The sequence below is a fragment of the Nannospalax galili genome, unplaced genomic scaffold (assembly GCF_000622305.1).
Source record: "Nannospalax galili isolate Female #2095 unplaced genomic scaffold, S.galili_v1.0 scaffold281, whole genome shotgun sequence".
Classification (NCBI taxonomy): Eukaryota; Metazoa; Chordata; class Mammalia; order Rodentia; family Spalacidae; genus Nannospalax; species Nannospalax galili.
Window position 1 is genome coordinate 5,256,961 of NW_008349068.1, and position 12,478 is coordinate 5,269,438.

Below are 12,478 nucleotides of genomic sequence, written 5' to 3' on the forward strand. Positions count from 1 at the left end.
AATTTCCCCCTGCTCACCCTTCTCCCTCCCCACAGATCTTCCCCTTACATTCTCATCTATTCATTTTGTATAAGACAACAGTTCAAAAAATAGTGTGAGAATTATAATGAACAAGATAGCAATAATTTTAATAAAGATAGACAAGTAATACTGACATATCCTTTGCCTCAGGCTGTATTAATGGCTCCAAAAAGCAGTACTCCAGCCCACAGCCTGAAGGTAGGTAGGGGCTAATCACTCATCCAAATCATTATTAATTACTTCTTAATTACCATTAATTAAATGATCCTGAGCCTTCAAACCAGCATTGCTCACTTTCTGTTTCATCTCAATCAATCCTGTTATGATACCAATTAGAATGTGTATTTTTATGACTGTTTATTCCTTTTCATGTAAGAAACCCAACCCAATGCTAGCTCATCACTGCTCTCGCCTCACCAAGGACTCTGAGGGGCAGATTTCTCCTTATTCTTTTATAGAAACATAAAATGCCAGCAAAGCATGATTTCTACCCAAAAGAGCACTAAGTAGGGTTTCCAGATGCTTCAGGCTCCTCCCCTGACACTCCTGGGGAAGGACACACAGACCTTGTACACCTTGCTGGGAAAACAGGCAATAATGAATGGTGCACTTAATCCCATCTTCTTTATGTGAGAGTCAGGATGTCTCTGGCCCAGGGGAGGTTTGCCTGAGAATCTGGACATATCACCATTTCAGAGGATTTTCATGGATATTAGTTTACTCAACTGCAAAACACCTCACAGTGTACATTCACATGGCAATTTTGAGTTAAAAGTAGCAATGATAATCACACAGTATATTGTTTTATGTAATGGTTTCCTTGTGTGTAAGATTCCTCATTTGCTGAAACTACAGATTCTAAGTTGAAGGAATTACTAGAGAAACGTAACATTCTTAGTATGTAAGTTTTGGGACTTCTTTTTCCTCTATTATACTTCTCAGCTGGAGTTAATGTGTGGGACATTATAAAATGAAATTAACTGCTAGCAAATATTTCTGAAGGCACCTGCAGAAATACATGTTCTTTCTACCTACCTTCTACCCCAAAGGCCTCTAGGCTTAATGGTACATGCATGTAATCTAAGCACTGGGGAGGTAGAGCAGTGAGAATCATGAGTTTACAACCAACCTAGTCTAGAGAGTTAGATCCCCTCTCAAACCAAAACAAATCCCCAAAGGCCACAAGGGAAGATCTGGTTCCAATAATTTTAGCTTATCCATTGCAGATTAGTAAATACAGAAGTTCAACAGCAGAAAAAATAACTAGTTTTTCCTCCTAAAGGAATGAGGTCAGCCACAACTCCCGTTCCTCCACCATATATTTAAATTGATGTCTTTACTGGGAATGTGAAACATACGGGGATTATATATCTGTGTTCTGTAAGGAGTCTGGTTACACTTGAGATGACCATAATGTGTCTGCCTAGTCAGTCCTGGATGTCCCAAACTTTGCAAACCAGGTGCCTGACATCCAGTGAAGAAGACATTGTGGACATTCCAGCCTCAGGGTGGTAACATGGAGAAAAATGGAGGCACTCAGCTCTAGCCAGAACACTGCAGGAAAACCATTTTGGCCATTTCCATTTGCTAGGCTGATCCACTCTGGCTAAGGCCTCCACTTCCTGAGCAGTAATGTATAGTCCCCACTGTGTCCTGACTCATTTCCTGACCCAAGTTGTAAGATTATTACAAAATGATGGCTGTTTTAAAAAGCTGCTTCAGGGGGCTATAGATGGCTCAGAGGCTAAGAGCACTGGCTGCTCTTGCAGAAGACCCGGCTTTGATTCCCAGCACTGACATGGTGGCTAACAACTGTCCATAACTTCAGTTCCAGAGGAATCTGACACCCTCTTCTGACTTCCTCAGGCATTGCATGACACAGATGCAGTTCCTTACATGCAGGCAATACACTCATACACATAAAATAAAAATGATAAAATATAATTTTAAAAAGATGCTCCAAAAGAACAGAGCTAGGAGCAGAGGCATGAAAGAAAGGACACTGACAGAGTAAGTGGTTGAACACAGTTCTCAACTTTTGATGGCTGGCACATTTATTCAGCTTTTTCATTCATTTATGCATTCATCCAAGAAAAAAATGTATTGCAATTGCTACAAGCCAGGTACATACTCAGTGCTGCAGAACACAAAATGGACAGAAGAACTATGTTCTCAGAATGTGGTTTAACAGGGCCATCAGATAAGAAAGCAGTTCTACACAATGTCACAGAATGTTGCTCTGCAGTTTGATTCTGCAGGAACTCATTAGATGCAAACAACAGACTCTCTTTCTTGAGAGAACAAGCAAAGCACTTTAGAAGAGGCTCTGCTCCAGAGAAGCCCCACAGAATGAGTACAGGTTGACCAGATGGCCAAGCTGAGCTGCTATCCTGGGTTCCCATTTCAGGACATTGGGATTCATTCTGGCTGGAGGGGGAAAAATGGACAGAACAGGATTGGACACTCGGGTTTTTACTACTTCCATGGTCTCAGTCTTTCACTACCTCTCTTGACAGAACATTTATTGAATAACCAGAATATTCTTTCATAGCAGTCACTATCATCCATGTGGGGACTAAACGGGGAGAAGAAACAGCTCAATGGAGGACACTGCATTTTTCTACCCAAGCACCCTACAGAAGTCATGCTACTGAATTTGAGGTCACAGTCTATACTCCAAGCAGTCAGGTGCAGCCATTCATCCTCGAGAAGCCAATTAAAACAGCCAGACTCATTCTGCAGAGGAACCTGGGGTCCTAGATGTAAAAAAATGCAACCTGAGTCAACTGGATTTTTCAGTTTCAGTTTTTTGTTTTGTTTTTTTTAAAATACATTTTCAATAGCAATGCATCTGGTAAGACAAGTTTCCTGGCCCCTGCATCCACCCAGATCGCTGTGCTAATTTCTTCTGATAGCATAATTCTAGAGGTACTTCAGGGAGGGCGTCATGCTGTGAGGATAAAAGTTGTTTTGACAACAAGGCAATAGAGACATTATGAGACAAAGATCCTACCCTAAGTCTACAAGCTTTGGTTCTAGTAGACAAACTTGGCTAAAAAGACTTCTTCAAACTATTCAGTGCTGTCAAGTTTAATGAAACTCCTCTTCCCCCTCCAGCACTGTCTTTCTAATGTCAGGGTATTTGAAGAGGCTGCTGTCAAAAAAGCTTCTGGAAGAAACCAAGAGGGAACATGTCAAGTCACTGCAAGAAAAATGGCTCTAATGTAAGAGAACCTTGACTAAATGAAACAATTTGACTGAAGATTCCCTTTAAGAGAAATGTTGAGGAGCTGGAGAGATGGTTCAGCAGTAAAAAGCATAGGTTGCTCTGGCAGAGGACCTGGGTTCAATTCCCAGCACCCACATGGTGGCTAACAACCATCTGTAACTCCAGTTCCAGGGGATGTGATACCCTCTTCTGGCCTCTGCAGGCATTGAATGCAGAAAGTACACTTACATCATATAGGCAAAATACTCAGTATACATAAATATAAAAAATAAAACACATAAAACGAAAAAATAGAGAAGTTGAGGGGCTGAAGAGAGGCTCGGCTGTTACGAACACATAGTGGCACAGAGGACTCAAGTTCAGTTCCTAGCACCCATATCAGATGGCTCATAACTGCCTATAATTCCAGCTCCAGGGGGTCCAACACCTTCTTCTGGCCTCCACAGCACAGACATACACATATACACATAATTCAACATAAATATTTTTAAAAAGAGAAGTTGACACATCTTAAAGACCTAAGATATCACACAAGAGAAAGAAGAAACAATAAAGCAGGTAAATGGAGGGAGATGTTCACAGGACTGTGGGGAAATAACTGAACAGTTACACTCTGCCTGGCTTCAAAGTGGATTTCCACTGAGTTTATTTCCTGGTCAAGTGTGGAGGGTGACGACCATGTGCTATGAGAGTCCTCAGGGTTGGGAGGAAAGTTGGTATCTGATTTGGAAAACCAGGACCCTGAACATCTTTATTCTGACCTTACCTGGGGATCCAAGGAAGAACAAGCAATCGGCTGAGACAGATTGTAGATTTTCTACAGCGCTTACCAAAGTGGAGCCAGAAGCACATAAATCTTACAAAATGAAGAAAAGGCAAGGCAAAGAAAGCAAAGAGAAATGCTGGGTCTCTCATAAAAATGCAAGCTGCTCCTAGAGCTAACCACATAAAATGCCCTGACTAATCACATAGGACATTCGGGGCCAGAACTCACCTACCTAATGGGCACCTGCCCTAATGGGATGGCATAATGACATTTTTTTTAATAGAGCATCATTTCAAACAAATTAGCATTCTTGGCCCGTATACTATGAAGGGGGAGAAGGTGAAGAACGGGTGAGGAATGCAGAGGCAGTTTAGGAAAATGTGTGTACAAGTGCCATCCAATGCCCAAATTACTGAAGAACCAGATGGCAACTGTCTGAAGTTGAGAATGAAAGAAGTCAGGTTGTTCTACATCATGCCAGGTGTGATCATAATTCCTGAACATTTCTGTATAGACTTTGAGAAGATGATGGTAACTGTAGATTCTCTGCTTAGAAAAAATACACGTATGTGACTTACCCACAGGATCCCATTCTATAATAGTGTACTAGTCGAAGTCCAGTGCTGTGACAAAATAACTGACACAAACACCTTTAAGGGAAGAAACATTTACTTTGGTTCACAGTTGTGGGGTTCTGGTCCATAGTCCTTGTCTCTGTTGATTCTGGGCTCATGGTGATCAGAACACTGCAGCAGAAGCATGTAGCTGAGGCTGCCCACCTATGGCCAACAGGAAGCCAAGGGAAGGGGAGGGAGAGACAGACCCACCAGGACAAGATAGAGCCCCAAGTACACACCCTAAGTTAATGTACTTCTGCAGATACACCCACCTCCTCAAGTTTCTAGTTCCTCCCCAAATAATGCCACTAGTTGAGGACCAAGCCTTTAATACACGAGCCTTCAGTGGTTAAGAGTACTGGCTGTTCTTTCAGAAGACCCAGGTTCAAATCCTAGAACCAACATGGCAGTTAACAATTGTCCAAAACTCCAGTTTCAGGGGATTCAATGCCCTCTTCTGACCTCTGCAGGGCACTGCATGACACGGGTACACTTACACGCATGCAGACATAACACTCAAACACATTAAAAAATATATATACAACAGGACTGGAGAGATGGCTCAGCAGTTAAAAGCACTGACTGCTCTTGCAAAGGACCCAGGTTTGATTCCCAGCACCCACACAGCAGCTAACAACTGTCAGTAACTCCAGTTCCAGAAGATCTGATCCTCTCTTCTGACTTCTGCAGGCATGCATGCAATACACTCATACACATAAAATTAAATTAAATTAAATTTTAAAAAGTTAAAAATACACAAGCCTTCTAGGGAAACACTTCTCATCCAAATTACAGCAAGTACGGCCCTCAAAATGGAAATGAACACATCACAACACACATGTAAGATATAACTCTAATTACCTGTCATAAAATATTTCTTGCTTTTTAAAATTTTTTAGAATTTTTAACTTAAAAAATATTTATTATTTATTTATTTATTTATTTATTTTAGCACCAAATCCTTTTAAATTTCAGGTCCTTTTAATAAGATGATACTATACAGCAGTCCCTTCTGCATGAAATAACTACCATCATCATGACTTCAGCTGAGCCTGAACGCTAAACATTGCCACAATTGGTCTTGTTGTGCTCATTCATCAAAGGAGGGCCAAGCATTGTCACTGGATCCTGGGACTGGAGCTACAGACAGTTGTTAGCTGCCATGTGGGTGCTAGGATTCGAACCTGGATTTTCTGCAAGAACAACCAGTGTTTTTAACCGCTGAGCCATCTATCTCTTCAGCCCCTATTTCTTGCTTTTTAACCCATTTTATTTTATAGTTTAGCCTTTCTCCATGTTTTTTTTTGTTCATTTTTGTTTTGTTTTTGGTATTCTTGGCTTTAGAGAAGACCATTACAAAACTCCTTGTATAGATTTTTATGAATATGCTTATAAATTGTCTATGAAACTTTATCATGATTACTGGCTAGGTGTGGCTATGTTGGGAAGCTTTAATCCAGTGATGTAAGAACTATGCTATATGAATGTTCTGAAAAAAATCCCCCTTCTTCTTCCTTTCTTCATGCCATCTGGAATGAAGATACAATCCTTGTGCCATGAGGGCAGGTGGGAGTGATGGACTACACTGCTGACTCCCTTGGTACAAGTTTCATGAGAACAGGACCTTGTTTAACCTAGTCAAAGCCAGAATGTCAGATGCCTGTAATCCTAGCACGTGGGAGGCAGAAGCAGGAGGATCTTAAGTTCAAAGCTAGCCTGGGCTCATAAAAACCCGTCTCACAATAAATTACAACAACAAAATAGGCAAACAGTGTGCCTAGCCCACAACCAGAGAGTGGCATATGTGTTACTTTCTTAAGTATTGTATATTGAATGATGAGATGAACTAATGAAGTTATTCCAGACTCATATAAATAAAATCCCAGTTTCTTTCACAGACTCAAACTTTTCACCACAATATTCCTATTTGTCTTTTTTCACTCTCCCAAATGATAGGTACTTATTTATTTATTATGTTTAATGTATATGAGTGTTTTGCCTGAATGTATGTAAGTACACCTGTGTGCAAATGCCCACAGAGGTCAGAGGGGGGTGTCGGATTCCCTGGAACTGGATTTATGAACTGATGGTTGTTAGCTGCCATGTGGGTGCTGGGAATTGAACCCAGGTCCTCTACAAGAACAGCTAATGTTCTTGACCATGAGCAATCTCTCCAGCCCTGATAGGGATTTTTTAAAATATAAATTAGTGCTTTCTCATGTTCCTTGCAGGTAAAATTTTCAAATCTATTTTCATAACAATGATTCAGCGTTTTCTGCTTAGCAGGCTATAAAGTCTTTAATTTTCAAGGTCATGCATATCTATTTTTGTGTCTGTGTGTTGTTAAGTGCAGGTACTATTTTGTAACTTGATCTTAGATGTCACCTCAAGTCTACAGGAACCATCTAAAATGGGGTCTAATGACATTTCTAGCACTTCAGACAATATTATTACCATGGAATGCAGTCACTAGGGCCCAATGATTTAACTACATGTTGGTTATGAAAACCAAACTTCGCCGAACACTCTCATTCCACTGTGGCTTCCCACATTTTAATGGATTATCTATTTTTTGTCACCAATGCTTAAATGTTTTAAACAGAATTAAATTAAAAATTAATCCCCTCTGCTCCACTGCCTTTTGACATGACCTTTCCTTCCTGTTAAAAGGATAACACTCCCTCTGGCCCTTTTTGTGGTCTCTAATGTAGCTAAGGGTTTACAAGTGCCCACACATTTTACAATTACATTGTATTACTGTAATTTCTGTTTATTCCTCAAAAGCTGTTGCCCTTTCTTTTAACTGCTTGTAGGAAATACTTAGTCTCACTTTCCACTTTGTAGACTGTTTATACTTGGGCTCCATGGACTGGGCTCAGATTTCTCTTTCATTTATCCACCTTTGAGAGAACAGTTGGGCCTCTGTACTTCTGGGTTCTGCATGCATGGATTCAATGAACTGTGTATCAAAAATATTTGAAAAAACTTGTATTTCTACCAAGCACATACTTTTTTTCTTGTCACTAGTCTATGACTAATACAGTATTACATCTACTCTTACATGGCATTGGCACTGTATTAGGTGCTATAGGTAATTCAGATATTTTAAGTACATGGGAGAATGTATGGATGTAGGTTATTATGTCATTTTATATACGGAATTGGACATACTCTGTTGTTCAATCTGTGGAGGATCCTGTGGCCAATCCCTTACCAATACGGAGGGATAACATATATTTGGTCTTCATTAAGTATATCAAGATTTTTTGAAAATGTAGACTTCTACACATAATTCCCTCTTTCCTGGAGTTCTGTTCCAAATAGAAACCTACTAAAGAAAAACAGAGGTCACCAAGTGAACTTTCCCCAAACCTCCCCTCCATCAGAAATGCCTCCATAGTCACACAGGTCTTTTTTCCCTATTTTTCTCCTCCTTGCCTTTGCATCCCAAAGTTTACCTATCCCAGTTCTGGACTGCAGATATTTTTGCCTTTCTGGGAGCTTGTTTTATTAATTCCTCCTTTTCCCCTAAGAACAAAACTTTGCTTTTTCCATAGGCTGTTACTCTTTAAAGTACATTCATCTTTTTTTCTTCCATCTTAAAATAAGAAAATTTCCTTAGTCATACAACCCTTTTGCCTTCTCCCCTCCCATCTCACCCCCATCTTTTTGAGGTAAGGCCTTGCTATATAATCTAGGTTAGACTTCAACTCCTAAGCCTCTTGTCTTAGTCTTGGAGTGGGGCCATTAAGGGCATGCAGTACTACAGCCCTCTATATACCACATTTCTCTTCTCAGACAAATGTGTGAGCAGAGAAGCCCCTCAGTTCCTCCCTCATTTTCTGTTATGGTTTGAACATGACTTTGTTTTATTTTTTTGACAGGGTCTCCCTAGCCCCAGTCTGCCTAGAACTCACTACGTAGACCAGGCTGGCCTTGATCTCAGAGAGATCTGCCTGCCTCTGCCTCCGGAGGGCTGGGTATGGTTTGAACATAGAATGTTCCCTGTAAGCTCATGTGTTTGAACACTTGGTCTCCAGCTGACGGTGCTGTTTTGGGAAGTTGTGTATGGGACCTAGCTAACAGAAGTGGGCTGCTAAGGGCAGGCCTTGAAAGTGATATCCTATCTGGTTCCTGCCTAAACTCTCTGCCTCCTGATCCACTGAGATGTGAGAAATGGCAGCCATAGGCTCCTGCCACCATGGACTAAGCTGCTCCTGTCATATACTTCCCTACCATGATGGGCTGTACTCTTTGCGAGTCAAAATAAACCTCTCTTAAGTTGCTTCTGTTGGGTATTTTTGTCACAGTGGTAAGAAGAGCAACCAATCCACTTTCTCTTCTCCCATTTACCTCTTTCCCTACTGTGTGCCATCCAGCTTGTTCACACACCTCCCCAGTTACCCAGCTGCCAAAGCCAATGACAAAAGAGAAGCTATTTTCCAAAGAGAAATCCTATTAGAGAAAAATAGTGGTTATTAAGTGAACTTGTTGTCAAAGCCAATGCACATGCAGCTTTCCTGTGCTCCTAGCAGCACTGAGTCTATTCATTAGGGAATCATATAAGTACCTGTTCACCAACACAGTGCAAGTGTCACCATTATGGAAATAATAGGCAGCATCTCACTGAATGCCACTTCAGTCTCCCTGTTCTCCAATTCTTCCTTCCTTCCTACCTTTTTAATATACATCTTCTTTTTTAATATTTTTTGTTATTTTTATTTTATGTGTATGAGTGTATTGCCTGCATGTATGTGAGTGCACCCGTGTCATGCAATGCCACGGAGGTCAGAAGAGGGCTTTGGATTCCCCTGGAACTGGAGTTAAGGACGGTTCTTAGCTGCCATGTGGGCTCTGGGAATTGAACTTGGGTTCTCTGTAAGAGCAGCCAGTGCTCTTAACTGCTGAGCCATCTCTCCAGCCCCAATATACATCTTCTTAAAGTAACCACACCTGTAGGCATGACTTCAATTACTTTCTGTACTCTCTGACAGCAAGACAACGTTTACTGTGTTTTTAGTTGAACAGCTTTATTTCACACTCATTTGCTAAAACCAGATTCCAAGTTGTTCTGAGAATGTAATCAGTAAAACAAATGTAGTATTTTTTTTAATTTTTTAAAAAATTTTATTTATTATTTTATGTGTACGAGTGTATGGCCTGCATGTATGTGAATGCACCCATGTCGTGCAGTGTCGCAGAGGTCAGAAGAACGCTTCAGATTCCCCTGGAAGTGGAGTTAAGGATGGTTCATAGCCATCATGTGGGTGCTGGGAATTGAACCCGGGTCCCCTGCAAGAGTAGTCAGTGCTCTTAAGTGCCAAGGCATCTCTCCAGCCCCACAAATGTATTTTTAGCATATAAGCTATAGGAAATTCCCCCAAGTTACCCTTTTTTTGGTTTAATTTAGTATATATGCTATTTTTGAAAGCATAAAGTGGGATGTCATATGATGGGCTATGCCTATAGAGATTCACATCCAATTTTCAGAGAGATCCATTTCTATGTACTGACTGCTTTTGCAAAGGACCTTGGTTCGAATCCCAGCATCCACATGGCAGCTAACCACCATCCATAAGTCCAGTTCCAGGGGATCTGACCTCCTTTCTGACCTCCAAAGGCACTGCATGACATGAGTACACTTACACATATGCAGGTAATACACTCATACACATAAGATAAAAACAGCAAATAAAATATTTTTTAAAAATAATGTCAAAAACTATCATCTTCTTCAAACGTATTCCTCTTCCTTTATCTGTCTAGGAGGAAGGCATTGCTATCTACCTAGTCACCTAAGTCAGAATCTGAGCAGTTAGTCTGCCTTTTTTTTTTTTTAAATGTGTATGAGCAGTTTGCTTACTTGTATGCAAGTGCACCCATGTTATGCAATGCCCACAGAGGTCAGAGGGCATTGGATCCCTTGGAACTGGAGTTATGGATGATTGTTAGCCACCATGTGGGTGCTGAGACTCAAACCCAGGTCTTCTGCAAGAGCAGTCGGTGCTCTTGACTGCTGAGCCAACTCTCCAACCCCTCATTTTGCCTTTTCTCTTCTCCCTCCACATCCAAATACTTCCTATTCTACCTCAAAATAGGCAAAGTTCTTTCTCACCAGTTATTAACACCGTCCTTCACTGGAACCCTCTTCTCTCCTAGGTGCATATGCTTGTAAACTGGTCCTCTTTCTTCCCTTTCTTCCTATGTCCACAGTAACCTAGTCACAAATACCTCTGACAATGGCTTCTGAACTTCAAATGAGAGTTCAACAACTCTAACATTTCCAGGATCAGATTCAAACTCTTTACACCACTGCCTTCCAAAGTCAAATAGATCTAGGTTTGTACCCCAAGTTCAGCAGTGTGACCTCAGACAGCTAGACTCTCCAAATCTCATTTGCCTGAGTGCACTGAGGGTTGGTACTGTTCCACACATACTCCTAGCACATAGAAAGAACTTATTAAGGTTGATTGGAGGAAAAGCATTTTAAAATCCACATAAAGATTGTTCTTTCTTTTTTTTTTGCATTATTCATTCATTGTATAAAGTTCTGTGTTATCAATTTACAAAATAACCCTGGAACTTGCATTATTCACTAAGGCTTCTGATAGAATGAATACATTTAAAACAAACAAACAGAACACCAAGTCCTAACAATCTCTGTCACTTTCCCCAAGTTTTGACAGATAATCACAATAAGGTGCTTCTGGGGATCTATCTGGATTACCTGGAATCAAGACTGCTCTGGTCCCAGCCTGAGCAGTTATGTACCCTTGGGAAAGTTACTTAAATTTTGCATCTCAATCCCCCCCCCCCAGTAAAATGTGAGATAATAACATGGGATTGCTTTTGAGAATTAAGAAGTGACTCTGATGGAAATGTGACCAGCACACAGTGCTACCTAAATTTTGTGTTCTTGTGTTCTCTATCATCTCCACCAATTAGGGCTGTGGGACCCCCACTGTGCGGTTCTCAATCTTTTTTTCTTTTAGGGAAAAACTGTACTTTTTCCACATCGCGAGAAAAGGTAAATCTGGCAGCTCCTGTCGTGGGAATGGAGAGATGGCAGCTAAATGGAAGTTGCTGACTCGCAACTTTTCAGAGCTGGGAAGGACGAATTTGGTCCTGGTTTTACGCACGAGGAACTAGGCGACGTGTCCTTGGGTCCATGCAAGACTCAAGTCACAACTCTTTACTGGGAGGGGGACAAAAGCCCCGGGGTTGCTATGGTCAAACTGCAAGCGAAAACGTAACAACTGGGGGAGACAAGAGAGGAGCATTCCCTCATAAAAACTGCCAAGACCGGTGCAACTTACTTCGGCGGGCGAGCGCGTGAAAGACGTCAGACACGGAGAAGCCGAGCGGCTGACAGAACCAACTCTCTACCAACCGGGCTTTCAGCGCCCGCCGCCCAGCGCAGCCTCGACCAGCGGCCGACCGCGGCTCGGCCTGTAGGAGCCGAGCTCCGCACTGCCCGCGATGAATGAAAACCCGAATCCGCGCCGTGGCGCGCGAGGAACAGGACCGGGCATTGTGTGTCACGTGCCTGGACCGCTGGCGGGCGCGTGGAGGGAAATCCGGGTCTGATTGGTCGCCCGTCACCAGGTGACCGCAGGACGCGTTCCGGTTGGCCGGAGCCGGCTAGCGGCTTTCAGTCGGGAGGTGGCGACGGAAAGAGGAGGAGCTCCGGCCGCGCTCTCGGCCAGCAGTGGCTGCGTCTCCCAGCGCTTGTCGGATCCCCACCCCTTTTAAATAAGCCGGGCTGGTCGCCGCCCTCGCAGACTAGTCTGCGGTGGGGAGGTGGCGGCGGGAGCCGGCGGGGGTGCGGCCGAGGCCGAAGCCCTG